Here is a 25,488-nt window from a genome sequence, read left to right on the forward strand (position 1 = left end):
GCAATTAGCATCAAATGAGGCAATTGAATTCAGCAGCACAAAGCATGGAGGAAACCTAATGCTGCTCTGTTTTGATTGACATAGGCATATATCATTGGAGAATCAGTTGTTAAAATGTGTTAAATGTTCAAGAGCAGAGCCAAGGCCCATCCCTCTCACAATGCAGTTACCTTGGCTTCCTGCCTAGCTGGAGCTGAAATCTATAGTCATTTCACAGTGCACCAAGTTACTAAATCAGAATTTAACCTACTAGTAATTTACAGGAAAAAAAAGCAAAGGATGGGATGGCATCAGCTACCAGTTCATATCTGAAAAACACTATTTGTAAATCTGCAGAAAAAGATAACAGATATGAAAGGGACAAAATTCCTGCCCTGTGCTACATGTTCTGCCTTTCACTCCACTGCAGCCTTTGCACACGCTTTTGTTTCAGCTGAATGGAAATAATGTACGTCAAAATACAGAATACAGCCATTGTCATCCAAGATCCTCCTTTCCTTCAAGCATAGCTCATTTCTTCCTGTGGAGAACTGAAGTCCAATTGACATCCTGAGGATTATTATATCCACTGCCCTGTGGACCACAGTTGCCTTTTGTGAGTTTTGCTGGGCTGTGACCTCCAGGGTCACAGGGTCCTTGCACGTCTGTAGTGGGTCCATCTGGTAGCACTGGGGGGCTCTGATGCTGTCCAAGTGTTGGGAATGAACCACAACCTTTTTTGGGCTGACTTCCTTCCCAAACAGCATTTCTAGACTCATTGGGATTTGAGGTCACTCCATTTGAATTTTGTGAGGATCACCTTGGATTAGGGAGGATGCCTACCTGCCTTTACCAGTTCATTTATTTAATGCAGTTGGATGACATTTTACAACAAAAGCTTGAAAAAGAATTTTGGGAGGTTTAGTTGTGTAAACATTAAAGAAGATATTCTCTCCAGTGAAAGATTTGCCAGACAATTGGATATCTTCTGTCTAGGCTTGAGTCTGTAACCAGAGTTTTGCATGGTTACAGTCTTTTTAACCAGCATTTCTTGTTCTAATGTTTAACTTATTCTCTGCTTTTGAGAACTTACTGTGTTTTTTCTTTAATCAGGATTTCCATAAATTATTTCTAGATTATACTCCTGTACTGTAAGAGGTTTCCTCGAGTTTGTATATTAATTTATAAGATACCTCCCACTGAGAGTGTTTCCTGCAGAATCAGGAATCTTTTTTCTTAATAAAAGAGAGAGAGACTAAAAACTTTAAATGAAACTCTGATGAAAGGACAGCTATAAAATAAGGATTATTTTAAAGAGAAGAATTATTTCCCGTCTTCTGCTACCAAAATGCTCAGTGCCTGATTTCCAAAATAGAGGGAGCTCACAATCTCTAGTACTTCATGACAACTGCAGGTCCCAAAAGATCAATAATAAACAAACATTTATAGTCAAATCTGACAGTTTCATTTTTAGAAGGAACTCTTTGAGTGTAGAGAATGAATCTCTGCTGTTTAATTTCATGTTTATTGTCTGACTGCCTCTCTCCCTTTGCTTTAGTGATGCCAAGAACAGTGAGATTTACTGATATTCTTGTGTTTTCCCCTGCTTCTTAATGCTTTTAAAATAGCAAAATATAGAAGGTTGGGCACTGGGCTGTGTTACAGATGTGTTCCTTGTTACTGTCAGGTTTATCTTCATTAGCATAAACACAGGTGACACAAGCTGAAGAATGGCACTTGCAATTTATCATTTCCACTGCTCAGAACACAAAATTCTAAGGGTAAGTGTGAGCCTTTCCTTGTGGAGGTGTTTACCAAACTGGTGGCTTTTCTTGCAGTGTTCCCAGTAGCTGCTGTAGCAGATATTTATTGCATGGAAGCTCCTTCCATCTCAGGGCATTGAACTAGGAGAGGACTCTGTATATACCTTATGGGCTGGTGCCAGTGTCACAGTTTATTTGAATTGTGATGGTAAAAGACTGACATGTAATGGTGCCCAGTCTTCTTTAAGAGTCCCCCTGCAGATCAGGTTTTGCTACAGGCTTTGATAATGATAAAGGAGAGAAGTGTCCTTACACCTTTTCCTTCTTCATTTGCTAATTTGTCTGTTCACATTGGCAGTTCTTGTAGTCAGTGTGTTTTTGCACTGTCTAGCACACCTTGACTTTGATATCATAGTATTTATTATTGATAACTACAACACCATGTTCAAGAATATAACGTGTATGAATGAGATGAATTTTTAACTTCTGTTTAAAGATCATGTTTAATTTCCTCTCAGATATGCAAGCATTTCAAGGCATTTAGTATTATGTGCTATTAAAAATTCCAGGGAACAGAGTTATTGTCATCCACTCTACATTTATCTAAAAACAAGTGAATTCTTAAAAAAATATGAAATAGATATTTTTTGAAACATAAATTTAGTAAAGAATGGACTGTTGCAATACTGATGCTGTAGCTCTAGATGTGCAGTTGTTAGAACTTTATCAAAATGTACAATTTATATTGGTTCTTTCTGTTTAATAGCGATAATAAATTATTAATTTCGAAGCAGGTCTCTGGTGAATTAAAAGATGAAACAGCAATTTTATTTGGTGACAAAATTAGTTACTTAAACCAGTTATGAACACGTTTCTATGACTTTAGCTGTTTGAAGCCATTACTAGAAAAGTGTTCTTCATTTTAATGACCCAAGATATTAATAGTCTTTCTGGGCATGTATTGCACTCATATATATTAAGAGCTACATTTGAATATGGAGATTGGAGCCCATATTGTTTGCATACCCTAAAGGATGTATGATAAATGTTGCTCTGTGTATAAATGACCCAGGGGAATAATGATTGTCTATGAAGACTTTCAATTTTAGAATCCAGCCTCTTCACTGATACTATGGTGAATACTGCTTTAGAAATGCTTAAAATAGAGTCAAGAGCTGAAGATTATTTTCTTTCCAGGTGTCTATATGAAATGATTTGTGAGTCATCCTTGCTGTCATGCAATCATAGTCACTTAGACCCCAGTAATCAGTAATTATTGCACCTCTTCTAGCAGGTACCATGTAGAAAACCGAAGGATAATGGGATTTATACTGTTTTATTACCTAGACTTTTCGCTCATTTCTGAAGCACACTGATAGAGTTGTACCAAAAAGTGGGATGAAATGCCATTTACTGTACTGGAGGCAGGATTTGAACCTTGGATTTTAAGGAAGGTATTATATATTATTTATATAAGCATTGGTTTTGTTCAGCTTTTGCCATCAACTCCTCTTTGTACTGCTTCATTTGTAATTCATATTCGTGTCTTAAGCGTAGAAAGTATTAAAGGATATTTCAAAAGGCAACAGCAGAGGACAATCAAACAATTAGCAGACAGTTGGTGGCAGGAGCAATGCAGAAAGTGGAATAGTCATCCCAGGTATCTTTGAAAAGATCAGAGAATTCTCTCATCCTTTCAGGCTGATATTTATAGACTTTGCCTCTTGACTTAGTACACAGGTTACTGTGGGGTTTTTCTTCCTTTTTTCAGTTCATCTGAAAACTTTTTTTTCCAGGAGAGAACAAAGTTCAAGTAAAACATGACTTTGTACTTGACCCTTTCACTACAGAGAATTAACAGGTTTGGTGGATTCCTGGTATTCTCCCTGGGAGATGAGCCTAGGTCACATATAGCTGTGTTTTGAGTGAGCCTTTGAATCTGCTGGACAAGAAGGTCCATGAAATTTTAGAAATGACAGAATGGCTGAGTCCAGGACAAAGCCTTCAAAACCCTTTTTTTGTCCTAGATACATTCATAATGATGTTTGCAATTAGTTTGTGATAGGGGAGCATAGAAGTGGCTTGAACAGGATGTCACATCCAAAAATGTGTTGCACTGAAAACAGAGTTAATTAATTTTATTGAATATTGATTTAGAAACTTTCATTCTGATTCCTCAGTTATTAAATTTTTCGGTCAAGATGGTCAGAAAAGAAGAGGTGCAGGGAAAGCAAACCTTTCCTAAAAACCCCCTTGTCCTAGTGATTATCACTTGTGTGACAATTATTACTTTATTACACATACTCTGCCATGACTTATTTTTTCTGTTGTGTTAGAGCTCACTGCTCTGCACCAGAATAATTTTATGTATTTCACATAATTTATTCCTACCCCAGCACATTATTAATAATTATCATAATCTGCATTACAGTAATGCCAAGAATTATCAGTTGTGGGCCAGAAAGCTGTTGTGCTCAGTGCTGTTAAAACACATCATGAAAGCAGTTCCAGGCAAGACAAGGTTTTCATGTAAAATCATCGTGGTTGAATGGATAATAGGTAGAACTGGGAGCCAGTAATTCTTGTTTTCTAATTCTGCTTCTGCCACTGATTCACTGTGTGGTTGGTGCCAGCAGAGCTACTGCTGAGCCAGACACAAGTTTGCAGATGTCTGTATGTGTCTGTTTTCCTTGACATAAAATGGGATTAATTCCCTGCCATGTTTGAGTGGAGAAGAAGAGCAGATAATGCATTATATGTATAAAATAGATTTGCTGTGCAGGAAGAGAGAATGATGCAGAAATTTAGGCTGGAGGTTCAAGGAAGGGGTCATCGACTCATCCGTCAGGACCCTGAGGGTTTTTTCTGCAGAGCTGCTGCCCAACTAGACGGTCCTCACCCTGAAGGAATTCACAGTGTTGGTTCAGCCCACATTCAGGGCTTTGCATCTGTCTTTTTTGGACTTTGTGAAATTTTTGATGGTTTTCCCTCCAGCTTGTTGAGTTCCCTGTGAATGGTTGTCCTGCCTTCCAACACCCCACTCTCGGGTGTCATGTGCAAGCCTGTAGAGAGCACAGTCCATCCTATTGACCACCTGTGAAATCCCAGCTCCTCTCTCGGCGTGGGTAAGGCTCTTTTCCAGCAGTTATGAAAACATGTTACTCCAAACACTTAGAAATTATGAAAACTAATGAAAACCCCCCGCACATTTGTACAGATTCCACATGTGCATTGTTTTTATTCCAGCATTTTGGAGTTGGCAGGTCTAACCGAAGAATGGGAGGCAGCCCAAGCCCACAGGTTTGGATTGGAGCTGGGCTGCAGCATTTGCATGTAGGCATCTAGTCTGCTTAAAGGCATCTTTTGCCAGTTTAAAGCTGACAATACTCTGAAAGAAGTTAAATGACAGTAAAACCTGTTTTACCTCTCTGTCACCAGAGCTCGAGGGGTACAAAATGACCCCAGAGGGCATATTTTGTGTAAGAAATACAGCTACCAGCCATAGCACAGTGGGGTGCCTGATGGTTTGCACTGCCCACAGGCTGGTACAGTTTGTGTCTGCAAGAGGGGAGGATGATTTCAGAGAGAGAGGACCTTGCTAACAGCCTGTCTACACCAGTCCAAAGGTGATTTATCCAGGGTTACAGAGTGAAAAGCAGGAGAACTCTCCGTGGTAGCACTTTGCTGTTAGCCATGCTGAAATAAAGTAAAAGCTTGATTTGAACCAATGAAAGACAAGGAAATGCACGGTCATATATAACATGCCTGATCCTCCCTCCCTCCTTTGTGTTTAAATGTGTCTTATTTTTTGAAATGTGTTTGAGGGGGAGAAGAGGGACATTGTGAGGGTTCCTGTCTGCACACAATAGGGAGATTTAGAAATCAGGTTGCTGCCTTAACTCTGCCAGTTTAAGCCAAAGCCATGGGGATATTATTTTTGACACTGCACAGTGGATTATAACTTCAGTTCCCATTACCTCTAATGGGATCTTTGCTTGCAATCTGCCACTGCTACAGCCATGAAAATTTGTCCCTTAATGCTATTTTGCTATTCCAGGTTTTTGTGTTTAATTATATTATATAATAATTTGTTGCAGCATCTACACGATTCCTTTAGGAGTGCACTTGAAATGCTTATGAATTTTTATAAACACAAGCTGTGTATCACTTTAAGTCTCTCATTGCTTTTGTAAACTATTCTGCCTTAATACAGCATCATTTTTCCTCCCTTGCTGGGTGAGCACTATCTTTTACAGTGTGGCCATTTTGAAAAGCACAAGGATACTAATGCTGAGAAGCCCAAACCTCTTGTTATTGCATTGATGACTTGTAAGAAAAAACACTCAGATGTTACAGCTGCCTCCCACTTGACTCAAATGCTAAAAAATAAAAACAACATGAGACACTAGTAGGTAGAAAGTTTATCTTTAGTGGTGAAATGCATTATAATTGTATAGAATTATTGACATGAGAAAATAGATCTGTTGCCACAGACATTTTTTTCATGGATGTATGTTCAAACTTGTACACAAATTAGTTTACACTTTGCTGGTTTTTTTTTCCTCAGACATACAAGTACAGTTAACTGATCTGCAAAATGCTGAAGGTATGAGATATATCTAAAAATTACCGTGCCTGAATTATTCACCAAACTCTGTCCTTGTGCAGGCTGCCATCAGCTCTACAGCCCTGCAAAGCTAATTTCTCAGAGAGATAAAAAATGAACATGATAGCTGTTGCTCTGTTTTCCTCCTTCAACTTTATTTTATAACCTTCTCTCTCTCTCTCTCTACGTATGTATATATTTGGTGTAGAAAGAGATTTGTACGTCTGGAGAAAAAAACCCCAAGATTTATTACGCTCCTTTTAATTTGCTTTGGAGGCATTGCTTACTGGGGACACAGTGTGTACTGAACAGAACGTTCTAATTAAGAACCAGAAGGCAGATCAACCCAGTTACTCGAGGCTTTGCCACAGATGCATTAATTGTTTACACGTTACTTTATTTTTTTTCTCCCCCTTCCTTTTTGAACCATCCACGCCATAAGCTGGTCAGCACTATTCTCCCACCTTCTCAAAGACAGGAAACATTCCTACTTCTTCTGGGCAAGGAATTATTTTTCTAGTTACTTGTCTTTTTGGCAGTGACTGTGGGTTGGTGGTTTGTCATTTGTGGTACGCTGGGTGTTCAAGTTGCTGTAGGCTGGGTGTGGCGGGAGCAGCAGTACATTTCCTCCAAGCTGCTGTTAAGGAAAAAAGGCTGTAATTTGAACACTGGTTAAAGGAGCTCATGTTCAAATGTGTAATTTTAACCAGGGAAGAGCTTAGTTGTGGGGAATCTTCCTCCGGAGCTGTAGCCTTTGAGGTGGGATGTGCTGGGGTCTGTTTTTGCTTTGGGTCTCAGGAGCGTTAGAGGGGATTGCATTAAGTTAATACACACACGAGGTGATGGATGCTGGAACTTCTTGATAGCTGTATATGGAATAATGTTGTGATTATTTGCTGAATCCAGGAGTTGAGAGCAAAACTGTCATCCTTTGCCTCCCACTGGTGACCCCATCTAATGCCTCCCGAAGAAGGGTGTGTGATTTGCTCAACTGTTCTATCCAGCCTTGGGCAAAACATGCAGAGGTGTGTGAATTCTAAGGTGGAAATGCCACAGTCCAGTGTGTGTGATCTGGAGTAAACCAAACAATGCTTTTTTATGATCTGAGTTGCTTTTTTTAGCTCCCTCAGCTCAACATTTACATTCATGTTTTAAAGAACTATTGAAATAACAGAAAAAATGGTCTTGTAAAAGCGATGCCTCTGGCAGGCAGAAAGGAGCAAATTTCTCATGAAAGAATCTATTTTTGGTATGATTTCTTTCCCAGTTGGAGAGGATAGCAAGGTTTGGAGAGGATGGCTCCATGTGATTTCACGTAGTCCATCCTTATGCCTTTCTAATTGGTTTGTTTTAAGTAGAAGCATTTCTAATTAGCAGCAGAGCACTAACTCAACAGGGCACTACCTACAGTGAACTGGTACTTTGACCATTTGGGAGTGTTCTCAAAATAAATAAAAGGCCTAACTCTGCTGTCTAGTGCCAAGTAATTAATTTCTTTCAGGGAAAGAAACAAAATAGTAAACTACCATACTGTGTGAGTAAGTGTGGTGTGATTTGTTCCTGAATTTTAAAATTTGACAGATTTTTTTCAAATGTCTGCTTTCAAAGAGGAACATAATTGTGTTTATATAAATGAGGTAGAAATGGTCAGAGCAGACTTTGGGAAAAGTCAAGAAAGAAAACACTTTTTTTCTTGCTTTAAATTCATTACTTAGAATGTAATAAAAACAATAGTATTTTTCTGTAGTTTATGTATTTATGTATGACAAAATCTGTTGTATGTCCACGTTTAAACATACATTAAAAGAATTCTGTAAAGTACTATGTTAACACATAATGACAACCGATTTCAACCATAGGAAAAAAGTCTCCTGTAAAATGCTAATAACTAAAGTACATTTACACAGTGTCTATATATTATTTAAAGGTAATATACTGCTGTTGCACAGGCAGATGTCTGCACTACATCATCAACCCTTTAACTTTGCTTTGCTTGCAAGTTATTTTTCTCCTTTTTCAGAGACCAACATTTCTGTGTCTTATATATGTAACTTCGGAGATTTGCTTTAAAAGTTATATGTGACATTAATAAATCTCTGTCTTCAAGCAGTTGATATTTTCTTAGTAGCACTCTTTCTCAATAGCTTCTCTTTCAGATGTTAATCTTAAATTGAAAATTAAAGATTAAAGATATTTCAGAAATTGGTGAGAATTCTGAATGATATTTTGTTGAGTGCAACATGATTTGACTTGATCAGAGGCCGTGATATTTTTGGTGCTTTCAGGAATGCATAAATTATTGAAAGAAAACAAAACATAAGGAAATGCTGGCCACTAAAACTCAGAAAGGTAAGAAAATTCACAAGTGTGACAGCTCAAGTAAAAAACTTTTAATTCCCTTGCAGGTAACTGAAGAACTGATTTTCTGGTCTTACCTTGTCACAGTTGCTGCAGTAATTGCTATGTCTAGGTTAAATGACTAAGGGTGTCTGTTAAAATGATGATTTGTAGTTCAGCTCTGGAGTTATTGAAGCTTTTGGGAACTAAAAGGCAAGATTTTTACAGAGTGAATCCACCCATTTCTAATTCCACCATTCTCAAGAATAAAAGTGGTTATGTTTAAGCACTGGAGAATAAAAATAGTTAGATTTAAGTACCAGAGAAAAATACCATTAATAATTTAAATAGTTGTTGCTTAAAAGTGAAAAAATAGGAGTAAGCACTTTGCCAGCAGAACACAGTTTCTGGACTGCAGGAGGTGACATGTTGACCACAACTCTTGGCTTTCCTCTTCAGGGCTAAAAAACCTACATTTGAAGACCTGCAAGAAGATGGATATTTCATAAAATGCACAGCATGAGAAGAAGCATTCTTAAAAAAAACCCCAAACAAACCAACAGGTAAGGGTAGTGTATTTTAATACAGCTGTCTTCTTGACAATTAAGGGATTGGAGAGAATAGTAGACAATTTATTAGCTCTATTTCATTCAGATCTCCCTGATACTGTAGTTTCACTGTGACTAATGTGTTAGAACAAAACAACAAATGGATGAATTAATCTGAATTTGATTTTTAGTCTTTTAGAGGGCTTCTGTTCTGCCTATTTTCTCCAGTTAAGACATTTAAAAGGAAGAAAAAGAAACACAATTCTGGGAATGACCAACTTAATTGAAGGGAACCTAGAACAGTAATTCATGTAAAATAGTTGTAAAGAAGGACTTAAACTCACAGACAATGGACTAAGTCATTAATAGGTCTATGCCCCACGTCATAAGACATTTTAGATTGATAACAGTGCACGGTAATTACTTATTAATCATAGGGAGATATTTTATGTAAGAGCTCTTCAGATAAAAATCAGTCATTCAACCAGATTAAAGACTTGTGTACTGAAGACCTATTCTCTATGGTTAATGATTTTGATTTTCCTGTCTGTCTATTGTTAAAAAAAAAAAGAACTTAGGGAATCCAACAACTGAGTTGGATTTAACGTTTGCAAATTTTCCTTTGCAGACTTTTTTCAAGTTTTGTAGTCTGCAGTTATTCACTTTCTTGGTCTTTAAATCAGCTGCTCTAGATCCCACGTGAGATTTAGATAAATGGAATTAAAATAGAATGGTGTAATTTTCAGTGCATGGGTGGGAGACACAGATCCTGGCTCCTTTGGGATTTCAGTCCCTGATGTAGTTTCAGTTATGCAAATAACTGATGTAGCTGTGACTGACATTAATGACAAGTGCACAAGACTCATGTAGGTTGGTTGGATTTATTCTATCCTGTTGTGGCACTGTAAGTAGTACCTGAGTGATGGGATTTGCTGACTGTCCATGCTGTGTTGGCTTTGGAGCACAGCTAGGAAGGTGTAATGGATGAGAGATACTGAGAACACCCTGCTGGCATGCTGAAAATTCGCTGGACTCATTCTGTTACTGCCTTTCAGGTTTTTGGGTTGCATGGGTACCTGTGGCTGCTCAAGGTACCCCATCTCCTCTCCTCCAGGTCTCTGGAGCCCTGTACTTAGCATCCTCCTCCTAAAACACAGAGGGAAGGTGCTCAGCTCCGTGTGTAGCTGAGCTGGTGACAGGGTCACCCTGGGAAATGCTGTGTCCACCTGGGGTACCAGGTCCTTGGCAGTCAGACTGAGATGTGTGTCTGGAGACGGGGGAAAAGGGGAATAACAGTGACAGGACAGTTCCTCAAGAGACTGCTGGGTTCAGGCAGGGATGTCCTTGGCCCTCTGAAAAGTTTGAAGGCAAATCCCATTAGTTTGTGATTATTTGCTTTCAAAGAGTCTGATGCGTGTGTGTGACATTGCCATTTCTAAACTGAGTAGTTTGCTACACATGATCTGATATTCAGGAGCTCAAGAAGGGGAAAAAATGGTGGAAAGCAGAAATGAGCTTACAGACTTCAGGAAAGGCTTGGTAGTGTTGTTCTTGATTTTAGGTTTCCTTGCTGAGAGATAAAGTTGCTTTCTAGGTTAGGTGCCACAGGGCTGCGTGGGAGCTCTACTTGGCAAACTCCAGCAGTGCAGGTGGGGACAAAAGATACTCCATTTTTCAACAATAGGAATATATTTTGGCTTTTTCTGCGGAGAGAGTGTTAAAAATGCATTGCTTGTCTTCTCTATATTTTTATATATATATTTATACCTACATATATTTATAAATTTTGTTATCTATTTATACATACCATGCACATTTTGTCTGCTGAGTGGGGAAAAAAAATGAAGTGTAAGATAGCTCTGTCTCCCAGAGGCACCAGTCCTACCGTGGTCGCTTGGCAGCACACGTGCATTGTCCTGCTGCAGCGAGGAGCAGCCAGAGCAGATGTGCCCCTGGGTCCTTCCTGACTGTTTATCAGAAACTGGTTCACAAGTGTTCAGCAAAACGGATAATTTGAAAGGCATACACATCCTGTGATAAAGTAACATTTCTGAAATGCCAGAAATTGTTTAAATTGCTGTTTCTGAGAAGAATAACATTTTCTTTCTAGCATCGAAAGGGTGATTTAAACATTTTCTGTCCAGATAAGAAAACATCATTAATTGTGAATAAAAGCGGGATGTGCACGATATCCACTTCTGCTGTTTGTGTGCAAATGCCATCTTTGAATAATGGCTCCTATAAGGGCTGCTGAAAATCTTTTCCTTAACACTGTTTGTTCACATTGTATGCCCAGGCTTAGTTGATATTTCTCCTCTCTTCCAAGATTTTCTATATTTGTACTCATATTTGATGGCACTGGGTGAAAATGTAGGTGCTATATATTCTTTTCCTATTTATTCCAATGCAAAATTTGGACAGCCTTAAAGGAAAAAGGCTTCGTTTCTTTAATGGGCAGAAATGCAGATTTCAGCCAGAGTCTGAAAGTCAAGTTGAATTTTGTGCCGTGAATAACATCACTAATAACAGAGATCTGGCAGGTCAGATTCTGCCCTGATTTACACATCTGTTCAACTCAGTTATCATCAGATTTAATGTGATGGCAGGTACAGGTAAGTGGGTAGGTTTTTGGTTCTGTAATTGGAACTTGGTTAAAAATTCTGTTTATGTGGTAAAAAGCTCCTCTGCTGTTCCCCAGAGCCGTTTGTGACTCTACAGCACAGAGAACAACAAAATTTGTGAAAAATGCTGTTTTTATTACTGGTAATACCATGCTGGGACGGTGGGTGAGGAGTAGCTTGCAGAGAGAAGAATTTTCTTCTCTCAATGAGAGGAAGTCTGACTGGCCCTAAGCTCCTGAGGAATTTATGTATCTGCTTAAAACTTCTGAATCTCTTCTAATTCTCAAGGATGCTCTGCCCTGTCTCTGCCAGTCTGTTGTAGGCACTGTGTCTTTGTACCATGGGACTGTATTGTATTGTGTGGCAACTACATATGGTCTGTCTTGGAGGTCATTTTCCTTTTTTTTTTTTTTTCGGTCATCTTGAGGTTCTGGAAGCCTTACAATACTTTCTCTCTATGCCTGTTAACTTTTCAACTGGAATAAAAGGCATCTAGCTGAAACTTTTTGGCACCTATAGTTAGACAAAATGGATTTGGTGGTACATTATGGCACTTAGGCTTTTAATATTTGGTATTCTTCAGGAACATGTACATAAGCAGCTTTTGGCTTATCAAGAAGAGGCAAAGTCATTAGTTTTCAAAATTAAAGAGGACTGGCACTGCTGGCCAGTCTTCCTGTGGGAGACACGATGCTGTAAAAACCTTACAAACTGAAATCATCCTGATAAATAGGGCATGTGAGAGTCATCTCACCAAACCTTTTGTGTCCAATATTCATACAAAGGGAGCTGTGGAGATTATGCCTCAAGTGGCTCTTCAGTTACGGCTGCCTTGAATCCCAGGGTGTGTTTTACCTGCCAGATTGACTCAGAAAGGTGTGACCTACTGCACTGTATTGGGTGCCTGAGTTACCTGCTGCTGAGTCCACCCTGGTTCCACCAACTAGGGAAACGTTCAGGGCTTCCTGCAGCACCCACCACAAGGCTCCAAGTACAGGTGAAGGCTAAATTGCACAGAAAGAAACCTTTTAAGACACTAACTTGCTAATATTGACCACCAATAAAGCCCTTCCTTTTATCTTTTTGTCTAAATTACTTCCCTGTATAGATTGTCAGGACATATGGCTCTGAAAGAAGTGATTGTGCTGTTTGAGTAACAGATATGCTGTAAGTTTTCAAATTAGAACCATGTTTTGTAAAAGGGCATTTGATTCTATTAACTGTCATTTCTTGGAGCGAAAATAACTGGCACCAGAGCACACCACTAAATTTGCTGGAGCTACAGAAAGAAGTTCAAATGTGAAATGAAAAGGTTGAATTGATCCTTGTACCATGAAGCTGTAAGAGGTGGCTAAGCAGGATCAAATGTCTCTCTCCTGCTGAGGTGCTGGACTTACGTTAACCTCTTTGCAATTTGGAAGGGAATCAAGACTACTCCCATTCATGCCTGGCTGCAGCACTTCTGTCTGTCGCATCTTGTACTGTATAAATCTATCTTTGTCATATTACAAAAATGAAGTTAAGGTTCATGTGCTACTTTCTGTACTTCAGAGAAGTTTCAGTGTGCAAAAAGTGAATAATGAGAAAGAAATGCTACAGAGCTTTGCAGCTTCTCATACGAAGGCGCCCTACAGAATATTGTGGTGTGGGAGAATCAGCAGTGCTTGATTAAGCTCGTTGGGCTCCCTGAGCCCCTGAGCTGGGACAGAATGGAGAGGGTGGAATAATGCTGTGAGCAGAGCTATCCTCTGCTGGTTTGTTACCCCTGCACTGCAGGGCATGTTAGATCAACTTTTGAGCTCAGAAGTATCAGCTTAGTGCTGCTGAACTATCAGTCCTTTGTGCTTTCAACAAACACAATATGATTTGGGCATTTTTTTGAGTTACCTGTTTCTTTCATAGAATAATGAGAAGCAAAAATGTCTGTACTTGATAATCTTAGAGGTCTTTTCCTACATAAACGATTCCACGGTTCTATAAAAAGACCCTATTAATAAATATGAAAATGATCGCACAGAGGCCTAAAAAAGAAAAGCATAAGTTACAAAGTGAGGCCCAGGAAGGCAAAGTGATGGGTTAGTATTTTCCACCTGATCAAGTTGGAAATTACATGAAAATCCCCACCCTACAAAAAAAAAACCAAAACCAAAAACAAAACAACAAAACCCCAGCAAGTTCAGGAGCCTAGAAAGCAGCAAGGTTCAGGACAATCATCTCCAGCTTTCAACTGGGTGGAGCATCTGAAATCTAATAATTGTTGTAGCTTTTCTATGAAAGATGCTTTTTTTCAGAAAAACAAAGTTTTATCCTCCATTTTTAGCTTTCTTTTATCAAATCCAGGTTGTGTTAGAAGAGCAGCTGACTGGGAACAAAGGAAGAAGATTAAAAAGGGCTACCAGTGAGTAACTTTTTTCGAGGAAAAAGGGGCTTTATTTTTAGATTTGCTTCCCTACCTGTGAAAGAGACAAAGAAAACGGAAACAGTAGATAAAAGTGAAAAGAATGGTAATGTTGACAGTAATGGGTCTGTACTCACCTTCAGGCCATTTGTGGGATAATCTGTCCATGTGGAAATTTTGTGGTTATTTTTCTGAGGGGAAGGGACTTAGGTCTGTGCTGTGTGGTTTCCATTGCCATGCCTATATCAACGAGTTAAACAGGGCTAGAGAAGAGATTTGAGAACTGGCACATGATCAGCTATAATATTTAAATGCTTGCATGCTGCATGGCAGGGTTGGGACCAGCCAACTCCCAGTCGATGTAAATGGGTGATTTGGGGAATTGTGTGAATGCGGAGGGACAGCTCCCCACAGCAGGATGGATGAGAACTACACTGAGCTGTGTGCCCTCAGGGACAGAGAACAGGCCTGTTTGATTTAGTGCTGTGTACAAAACTTTTACATTTAGGTCTGTGTGGTGTGAGATGAGTTAGAAAGGAAGAAGATACTGTTATAGCACAGTCTGACCTAATTTTCCAGGTTATTAGGAAATGGAGTTGCGAGATTGCCAGGAGTTGTCTGTAGCACAGAAATGGATCTGAGGGACTTAATTGTGTCTTGGACTGTCAAGGTGCTTTTCTGAGGCATCTGTTAACCTGTCTTCCTCCTGCAAGCCAGAACTGATGGCCTCCTCCCTGTTCCCAGGCTTTTGCACAAGCTGCTTAGACCCCTCTACCCCAGGACTCTACTGTGGCTGCTAGGATCTGCATGTAGTTTTTTAATTCTTCAGAGAAAAATGTTAGGGGAAAAAAGAAGTTCACAAATAGATCATGTCCTTATTCGCATAGTCTTGCTTTTTCTTTAAAAGATAAACCAGGATGAATTCAAATAAAGTTGCAAAATACGGTGAATGCTACTTTCTAGCTGATCTCCTGGGAGGAGCCCGTTGCATTAGGATGACTGCCTTTCCTCTTTCCTCATTAAGATTCTTCATTTCCCTCATCACACTGGCACATTCTCTAGCAGAGGTCAGGTTCATTGAAGAGGTCATGATCATTTTCTGCTACAGTGCTATTTTCTTTTCCATCATGGAATCTTCCAGCGTGGCAAAAGCAGGCTGAAAATAGACCCTTTCTGCCCTGCAAAAGCATGTTCACATTCTCCTGTCCTTGTTCAAAACGTCTAGTGCTTCGTCTCATCCTTCTGTCAGTTCCTGAGTTCTCCCCTCTGCCTCTATAGCTTGCTACTGATAATCTGCCTCTGCCCTGACTGCATTTTTGGGTCTCTCTTTTACCACCTTTCTCCTCTTCGAGAAGACAAAAAAGTCCATGTCCTCTAGATCCAGCCATCTCCTGCAGGGATTGTTGAAATACTGAAAATGGTCATCCTTGGAATGGTTTTTTTTGGGGAACTCTGTGTTAAAATTTATTGATAAGAATTCTGCAAAGTTTTGGCTGAAATAGCTGCTTGTGTCCATAAATGAGCATTCTAAATGTATAACGAGAATATACATTGTAATCTGCTTAAAAGGTTATTATGATCTACTGTTCCCAGTATATAAAAGAATTAAGTCTTCAGAGTCTGTTACTTTGTTATTTGGTTTTCTACCCACCAGTGCACTTTCAGTGCCATTGTAAAGAAGGTCTAAAATAAAATAAAATTCATTGGAATACTGATCTGAAAAGGACCTTTGTTCAAGTGAATATGTTATCTGATCCGCTCACAGGTGATTTTTAGTATTTCTGAGTTTACTTAAGTGAAAACCTGCAAAAAGCAATAGCAAAACCATATACCACAACCCTTATTATGGAAGGCTTGAAAAACATGTTATTACTCTGATTCTCCATTTCTGTGGATCTTGTGAAGGTTGTTCTTGTGGAAGTTGCCAGACTGAGATTTGCAATGGTGAAAATCTTAGTACTGCAGTACAGCATTCCTTTTCATACTGCTTAGCAAAGGGCTGTTTGACCTTCTGGGGTCATCTTTGTGGTTAAGGAGTTAATTGTCACTGGCTATGCCCATTGAAAACTAAGATTGTGAACTTCTGAACAATCCTATGTGTGCTTAGTAACTGAGGGGGTCTGAACTCAGCATCTCAAAACAGGCTCTGGTCCTGTGTTGAACTAAAGGCAGTCAGAGATGTGTGGATACTTGTGTGGATCCAGCATGCAGATTAAAATTATACTAAGGAGTCAGGACCCACCCTGTATAGTTTTTTGGTGGTTTCTCTTCAGGCTGGCTGTGGTCTGAGTGCCGTTTCGTGCCTGGGGTGTGCTCCCCATTTAGTTTTGTTGTCAGGGGTTCAGACCTCGTGCTCTCCAAAGCAAGACAGAGTTCTGTGAGCAGGGGCCGTCAGGAGGTTTGTTTCAAGTGTCTATCCCTCATCCAAATTAAATGCTAATACAGTTTCATCTTCTAATTCCACTTTGTGCCATGCTAGTCTTTCTGAGAAGCTGTGGAAAATCAGTTCTGTAAGACATGAAGATATTTCACAAATCAATATCTTGATTGCAGGAAAGAATAACTGCTGTGGAAGTGTGTTCAGTTTTGTCTAGGCTGTAGATAGCACATCTCCGGACAGGGTATCTTTCAGCTTCTCTTGAAAGTGATGAAATGTAGGCTTCTGTGTTAGCCACAGCATTTTTGAACAAGATTCTTACCAGTGATATAGAAAAAAGAGCTCAACGCTGTTTATTGACCCCATGCAGCCAGGCTGAGCAGGCCCTTCCTCTGCCGTCTGGATCTGGAGGTCTCAGGGTTTTCGCTTAGGATTTGTTTTTCCTTCAATTCATGCAAACATTGCTCAGGAGACAGTATTTTATCCTCGTCATCCTAACTTGGATGCAAAGTGACTTCCCACTCCTTGCCCCCTGCTTCCTGAGCTCTGCAAGGTGCCAGCTGTGACAATGCTGTAGCGGGCACCCCTGCGAGATCAATTTGGCTCACAGCTGTGCTTATTGTCAGTAGTAATTATAAGGGTTAATGTGATTAGTTTCACTTGCAGTATTAGTAAGTATCTGTTGTTGTTGCCCTTGGCAATAAATTTCCTTGTATAAGTTCTTTGGTGTGCTGTTTTATGGCCCCAATTGCAATCACGGTAGGTAAGGGAGCAGCTGCATGAGGAAAGTTGGAAATAGAGGCGAGGGGGTGGGTAAAAGCTCTTTTATATCAAGTAAAATACATAGTGACTGCTCACACTAAGAGTAAGAAAGAAGCCCCACAGATAAGAGTTTTACCTTTTGATATTTTTTTTTTCCAGTTCAAGACTGTGGAAAAATAAGGTTTATTTCACTCAAATTAATTACTGACTAGTGGTACCATCTGGGTAATACCAAAACTCAGATAAGAATGTATTTGCTGTTGATACTTTCCATCTCATTCTGGCACAGATGGCAAAAGCAGAGTCTTCTGCACAGTAATCCAGAGTGTATTTAAGTCTGCTTCCTTTGTCATTTTAAAAGGAATAGGCAAGAGGTGGTAGGTGAAATGTCTTTTTCCCTCTTGCTTTTATGAACTGAGCAGAAAAGGGAGATGAGTTGAAGTCAAATGTGAGAAGTGTTTTCAACCCTAATTTGCCATCTGAGAATGATAAGGTTTGAGCACAACAAATAATGTGAGAGAATGGGCAATTTAAATGAGTGTTTTCATACTGGGGGGGAGACACACAAAATTAAAAAGACTCAGTTTGTTCTGCTGTTGTAGCTTAACAGGGATGTGTGGAGTCTCTCAGATGTCTGAGATTTTTGGGGATTAGCATTGCTCCTGGAAAAGGGATTTGTGCCATTGAATGCCACTTGCCGTATTTCTGTTTAGCACAAAATATCCCAGAGCTTATTAAATATGATATGTTTTTTATTTTTACCAGAACTTCGTGTGTAGTATGTACCCATCTGCCTCTTTTCCTTTCTGCTTTTGGTCTCCTTCCTTATACTCCCTGTCTTCAAGTGTTTGGCTCCCTCCAGTATGTTTTTTCAGCCTTTTACCAGTGCCCTCATCTTTGCACCGAGTATCCATGTTTCTCTCAAGCTGCTGAAATTGATTTAAAGCTGAAAAGATAAGACAAATGGACAAGAAATATTTTCAAATTGCAACTAAAGATAAGAAGGGAAACCCCCCTTCCTAAGATAATGGGGCTTTTGGAGCAGTAACAAAATGGAAATATATATTTAGCTCTTGATATGGACATTCTGCAGTAAGGGCATGTATGGGATTTTGTTTTTACTGGCACAAAGTCTTTTAACATAAAGATAAGAGAAGTGAAGTCCAGTCTATAAAATTTAAGCTTCCATCCATTAGAGTGCATGTATTTTCTATCAAGGTGCCATTTGATGTAGTATGGAAATGAGAAGTGTGTTAGGCTTACCTACAGATTTTGGGTTCAACTGTTGTGAGCACAGAGAGTTGTTTTTAATGCATGTGTCTGCATGCAGAAATTGAAGGTACCCATAGTGTCTTAGGCACTTTTAAATACCCATCCCTGAACAGAGATTTTATTGGAAAGCTTATAAATAGAAACTCTGTGAGAAGAGCAGAGAGAAGGACTTGATGTCCTCTCGTCTTTTTTTCCCAATCCTATTTTTTAAATTTTGTGGTTATGTTCTGTTAAGCTGTCACGGAGCAGTGAATTATTACTTGCAATTTAGCATGCTCAAGTTGCCCTCACAGCCATCCTGGTGCATATGAATTGCTATCAATAGCTTCTTTTAATTTTCGAGCTAAGCAAGCAGCAGAGACAAAAGGACCTTGCGTCTGCTTCAACTCAAGTGCCAGTAATGGCTCTCTCGGGCAGTGTGGAGCAGAGGTGGGGGAATTGTGACTGGATCCCTCCCTTATCCAGCAGCAAGACTTATGTGCTCATCTCTTGTTTTGGCAGCTGGAGGAGCTGCCATGGCAGGGCTGGCCCCAGCAGGCAGGGACACAATGCTGCAGGTTTCTCTTGGCAGGATGGAATTCATTTATCTTTAAACTTCAGCTCATCTTTCTGGGAGTTGGCTCACTTCCCCAAGAGCGGGAATGGTAAAGCAATGTTTTCAGTCCCAGCTTGACTGTACTTCTAAGCTTTCTACAAAGCAAGGTTTCCCAAGGCCTCACATCATGTGTCTCCCCTCCACTCTCCTTTTCTTTTATTTTCAGGAAAACACCATATCTTTTCAAAAGAATAACCTCCTGCCTGTGTGTCTGCAGCCAAAGCATTGTAGTAAAGAGAAACTGTAGCACAGCCAGGAGTGTCATTGGCTCCTAAAGGTGTTTTAGTCATAACCAAATGAAAGAAGAAAATAATATCCTCCCAGGTTTGCTGCATTGCAATGAGAAAAAAGATGGTTTCTGCATTGTATTTGAGTGCCTGCACGTCAGTCAAGGCCAGTGGCTTCAGTGTCTTGCTCTGCCAGATGCAAGCACAGGACATACATATTGCTCCTTTGAAATGTTTGATAGAAAACTTAGGTAAAACTACATGCTTCATCCTTTTTTTCCCCTTAAGTAAAGGTTATTTCTCAATGCATAGACTTTTTAACAGTTTCTTTACAACCAAGTACTCGAAGTTATGCTTCTTTTTAGGAGAATGCTGAGTTGTGTAGCTTTAAATGAATTTATGCAGAGCTTTCATTTTTGTGTTTTCATTAGGTAACTCTTTTTTTCTAAATTTTATTTACTTGGAATTCATCCAACTGTATGCATTCAAATGTAAATTTAAATGTAATTTAATCCTAAAATTGAATTAATTAAATAGAAGTAATTTTTTAAAAATGACAGTTATTTTTTGCTTAAACTAAGTCAACAAAGGAAGTTCACTAAAGCTCGTGAATAAAATGTTTCTTTTAAGCTGTTTTCGCAGATAAGTTCCCACTCAGATTTTTGCTTTGACAGATAATTACACACCTAAAATAAAAATAATCTTAAAATTTGACTGAAATTCCAAAGGAAAGATTTTGTAAACAGGAGAAACTAGTTACCACTAGTTGAAAAAAAAAAAGGTATCTTAACATTTGTTTCATTGTAAAGAATAAAACCAGTCTATACAGGTATTAATATATTATGGAACACTGTAAAGTGTGTAGTGGTTGAGTTGACATAAAACAGATATTTGCCTTGTAGTTTTACTTGTAATCAGAAAGCAGCACCTTTATTTCTTTATAAGTTGTTTTGTTAATAAGTGTTTTAGCCTTGCTTAATACATTTAGGCCTTTCCGTCAACTGCCATAAAATGTCAAGTTTAATTTCAGCAACTTTTTTTCTTAAAAAAAGTTTGACTGAAAATATTTGTGCTTTGATTATTTGTTTTCATATTTTTAATGAAAACAGAAGGAAGAAGAAATAGAGTCACTGGGTAGCACACAGCTAATTTCAGTACTAGGTTACTTTTTAGTTTCTTTACAGAAGTTGGGCTGGTGATCACCAGAAGAATAAAAATGAATTTCTAATGAACTTTATCAAGAAATTCTGTTGGAACAGATAAGAAAGCAAATGTTGAAATGCACATTAGAACTTGATTGAGATTTAAAATAATAAGATACAATAAACAGAAATTTCTTCAGCTGAAGATTTGTGCTACTTACGTTTGGTAAAGTTGTTTTACCAAACCGTTGACTGAGCTCATACTGTGCTTTGAGTGCATTCTGGATGAAGCAGCTCAGTTTTTGAGGTGTTTGGGGTCTTGGTACTGAGGCTCTGTGCTTGATCCTGCCAGTGCACAGGGACATGTACTCCACTTATCATTTTACATATGTAGAAGTCTTAGTTATAAGTGTGTTACTTAGTCATGTTGGAGTCAAGACACTTCCCAGCTTTCTCACATGTAGAAAAGGATATGGTGGTCATGCAGAATAACTGTTTAACTCAATGGTGTGAAGCTTTGTCAGAGCCCTTGAATTGGATGTGAGCATAAAAAGTTAATAGAATATATAGCCTATAGGGTTATTGGATTTTAGTGAGTTGTTGTGCTCGGGGGACTCATGGCAGAGACACTTTTGCCATGGTTGCTACAGAAAAACTCCACAGCCCTCCAAAAGGGTAGTAGCTAAATATCAAGAGACATTTCAAGGATGCCTGATGCTATCAATTTGAGCATGAAGTGATTAATGCAACTTGATGAACTCATTAAATTGAGAGATGCGCCAGGCTGAAGTTTACACTATTGATCCAGTTTCAGTCCTGGTAAGGAGATATATGGGGGAAATATAATTGTGTTATTATTGCTCGTCGTAAAGCCGTGTGCAAAGTGAACAGAAGATGATCTCTTAAACTTTAGGATTACATAAACTATATAAAGCACTTCAAAGGTAGGTTTATGCTTAAAAGCAGGGCAGATGTTTTATAATGAAAGCAAATTCTACAGCACAAATAATTACATTGTAAGTCACAGTTGGGATTGTTTCCTTTATACCTTGTGTAAACGATTCCGAACTTCCATAGAAGACATAAACAGTAAAAAAGGAACTGTTGTTCTGTTGCAAATTGCAGGTGCCATGAGACATAATGAAACTCAAAAAGAAGTATTGAATTTAAACCTTTTTCCTTTTCACCTGACCCACAGCAGCTGGCTACCACCTGAAGTCACATTTCTTCTCATTGTCTGCCAACGATTGGCCTCACTGTGGAGCAGCAGTGGTGACTAGAAAAGGTCAGTCCTTTCCTTTCCCTGAAACAGTGTCATTTTTCCCCTGCACAGTGCCTTGGGAAACCCAGCTGGGATGTGCACTCCTGGGAGATTTGACTCCCTTCTGTGCAGCCATCACAGAAATAGTCAAACTAATGAAACATGGAGGGATTTCAATATTTCCAGATGGCTGAGTCCTTTGCAGTTTATCCTGTTGTAACTGTATGTATTTCAATTATTTCTCAGCCATTTGTATGCAAAGCTTAGCATTTCTGGTTAACATTTGATTTCCAGTGAAGGAATCAAAGGAAGCGCCTGCTACAAGAAAATACTTCCAGTGGGGCCTAAAAATATTGCCATGAAAATTTCCTTGCTCAAAATACAGTATGCTTTTCTGGCACTTTCCAGTGATTATGAAGCTAATGAAAATGGAAGCTGTTACATCCATCTGTCAAGAATATTACTTGCTTTGGAAGGAGAGCGTTGAGAATTGCATTTTTCTGTCATAACCTTAGGAGCAATAAAGAGAGCTTGGCAGTGGGCAACTTCAGCTGTGTCAGGGCACGTAGTGTGGAGCAAGAGGTGTTACAGGAAAGGGGTGAAATCTGTTTTCCTCTGGGTTTCATTGTCGCTGCCATAAGACACGGGAGTGGGTACTGATGTCCTGGTTTATCATATAGATTTGGGCTGTTAACTTCTGTGCTTTCCTAAACGAATGCCACAATTTGCTGACTGCTATCACTATTCACAAGTCGAGGCTTGTAAAGTCGGACGTTCGAAGTCATATATTCTAGATATTACCAGTGTCTCAGGCAAGTGCCTTGTTATATTGCTACAATTTGCCTTTTGTTGTAAAACTTCTCATTCTCCCATGCCAGGGGAGAATTCGCTCCCTGTATCCAGTCCCTTCATGTTTCATGCCTTGACTTTGACTGCTTTGTTGCCACGGCAACTCTGCAGCATCCTTCTGTTGCACTATTGCTATTCCTATAACTAAGAAGTACATCAAATAAATTAAACTTGTCAATCACATCTAAAAAAAGATATTGAAGATGTTTTCTGTCTGTTCCCAGTATCATAGCAGGCACAACCAAAGCACTTGTTCTGGACTGCAATCCCTGCCTTGTTTTCTTGGTCCTCATTACTTACAACAGATGCACTGAACCTGGTGGAAAATCATTGTTGGCTGGAAATAGTGACTTCCTCTGGATACTAAAAATGCTGTCACTCTTACACTCTTTACTGGCAAAAATGTCCTTTTTAATTTTTTTATTTATTCCTAGTAATGGAAGTAAATGTATTAACTGGTTTTCAGTCTTTACTGCTTAAACTGTCTTGTAAAAAGGGTTTTTTCCTGATGTGTCTGGGCCCTAAGCTGATAGCCAGGTATAAAACAAGACTTCTCAGTTGCTTGCAAGTTGTGCTCTATCTACTTCCTGCAAACATTAATTTTATTTTGTAAGGTGTCTGTCAAAACCTGTAAACACTATTCCAGCCTGGCAGTCCATAGAAAAGAAAAAGAACAATTATCCTTTCAGGCAACTGTCTGGAAATAGCTGGTCAGTGAATGTGGCTGACATATCATGGTTAAATATTGAGACATTTTGAATATAGCAGGAAATGGCAAAAATAGCAAACTTGTTATTTGTCCAAAACACTGTTGCAGATAATCACTTGTCTCCATTTTATAGATACTTAATTTGCTCAGTGAAGCATTTATTTGACTTTAGTAATACTCTATAAAATAAGGAAAATAAAAAAAAAATTGTTTTCCACGTGCCATTCTTTAGCTAAAAATAATATAGCTTTAGAAAAACGTAATCTACTGCAAATTATATTTACCATTATAAACCTGGTAGCTGGAGGCTTTTGTTGTATTGTTTGTAATTCCCAATCTGAGGCTGTGCTGAACACGATGTAATTTACTAGAAGTTCATGTAACACACGGGAGGGGATACAAGGAATTCCAATATTCCCATCAATGGTAAATTGGTCTGAAACAGTATTATTTGTTTCCATTTTCTTCAGAGGAAGAATAACAACCCTTAAACAGATTTTTTCCTCATGAAAGCAAAGTCTATTGGCTTCCAAAGTTAGATAAATGTGTTTCTGGTATGATTTCAAAAGAAAAAAAAAAGGGAGGATTTAAAAATTCAATAAAAGTCAAAGGCTATTTTTTTTTTTCAGAGTAACATTGCCTCTTTTTTTGCAATGATTATGAGTTACTGCTGCTTCCTGTGCATTCAGCTGTTCAGGTGAACGTGTTACAAATGTATTGAAAAAAACTTTAGAATTAATTTTTTGACTGTGAGGATTTTGCAAGTGATTATCTTTTTAAATTCAGCCACTGGTCTGAATCATCTCTTGCCTTACAGATCATGAAACTTCCCAGATTTAAAGAGCCTATTGATAAGGAAGAGTGGAAATGCCAGCACCGGTTAATATTCCATTTTCTGTTTTGTTAACTACTGCAAGAAAGCAGGTGGGTGGAATATATTTTCTGGACATTAAAACATAGTGTCTTCTCCACTAGGGACAATTACAACTATCAATATACATCCTGAGTAATCTGTTTATGTAAGAGAATGACTCTTTAATAGGTAATGAGGATTTTCCTTTTATAGGCTGGGCAGAGCAGTGAAGTCAGCTCTGGCAGTTATTAAAGCAGCAGGAGTGCAGCAATCCTCACAGATGTTAGATTTCTCCCCTGCAGAGAACTTTTTCTTCATTTTATCCTGCCACTGGGGTTTGGTTTTGTACGTGGGCTCAGTAAACCTTCCTCTAAGAGCAAATCTCCATTGACTGGAAGACACCAACTAGGCTCTTCCATAGTTCAGGATGGATTTGTAAGTGAAGGCAGGGCGAAGTCTGAGCTAATATTTTGAAGTGTTATGAATCTAAGATGGCAGCAAAGTTTGTTCCTCTCGCACCACAAAGTACAACTTCAAGCACAGATTTTGATGTACTCGATTTGATCGCTCCTATTCCGAACAAACCCGGCAGACCCATGTTAACTATGAAGTGCTAAATGTAGAACAGACACCAGTCTATAACCTTCCCCTCTTCGGGGAATTGAAGAATGTCTTTTGTCTTTTGGGCATTGAAATTCTCAAATAAAATGCTGCATTAATATCAGCCTGTGACAATGAAAAATATTCCTGCTGATCTCTAGAGTCTCTGCAAACCCTGGAGCAGGGATTATGCTCTCTATTCAATGCCACTGACAGTTTATTCTAAAATAAGCTATTTTATTTTATCAAAGGAGGTGATAAGAAATACAATAAGCTGTGATATAGCCACTACCATAATAAGGAATCATACTCCTGGAACCTTTCTTTAAACCAAAGTGTTATAAAAATCTTCTTCCCCCTAGACTAAACAAACAATTAACGAATTCTGTGAAATAAGTGACAGCTCTGCAAGCTGTCGTGGTTCTCCTGGGAAAAGGAATTCATGTTATCTGTAGCTCAGAGCACATTTAAAAATAATTCAAGGCAAGGAATGGAAAAGTATGGAAAGAAGTTTCAGGACAGGTTATACCAGAGCACCTCCATTCTCCCCAATGTAACCAGTATATCAGCAACAGCAAAATGTAGAAGT

General features: G+C 38.9%; 1 long non-coding RNA gene across 5 annotated transcripts in view; it reads left to right on the forward strand.

Annotated features, from left to right (window-relative positions):
* The first annotated feature begins 2,237 nt into the window (after positions 1-2,237).
* The window catches only part of LOC135415484 (uncharacterized), a 174,185-nt gene continuing 150,934 nt past the window's right edge, over positions 2,238-25,488 (forward strand). For 2 of the 5 annotated variants that reach the window (XR_010431148.1, XR_010431149.1), the window contains exons 1-4: positions 2,239-8,697; positions 9,145-9,248; positions 21,826-21,912; positions 24,264-24,370. This is a non-coding gene — a long non-coding RNA (uncharacterized LOC135415484). Of the gene's footprint in view, positions 8,698-9,144; positions 9,249-21,825; positions 21,913-24,263; positions 24,371-25,488 lie in introns of all 5 variants that reach the window. The other 3 variants (XR_010431152.1, XR_010431151.1, XR_010431150.1) reach the window with 2 other exon arrangements.

Source organism: Pseudopipra pipra, chromosome 6 (genome assembly GCF_036250125.1).
Source record: "Pseudopipra pipra isolate bDixPip1 chromosome 6, bDixPip1.hap1, whole genome shotgun sequence".
NCBI classification, from domain to species: domain Eukaryota; kingdom Metazoa; phylum Chordata; class Aves; order Passeriformes; family Pipridae; genus Pseudopipra; species Pseudopipra pipra.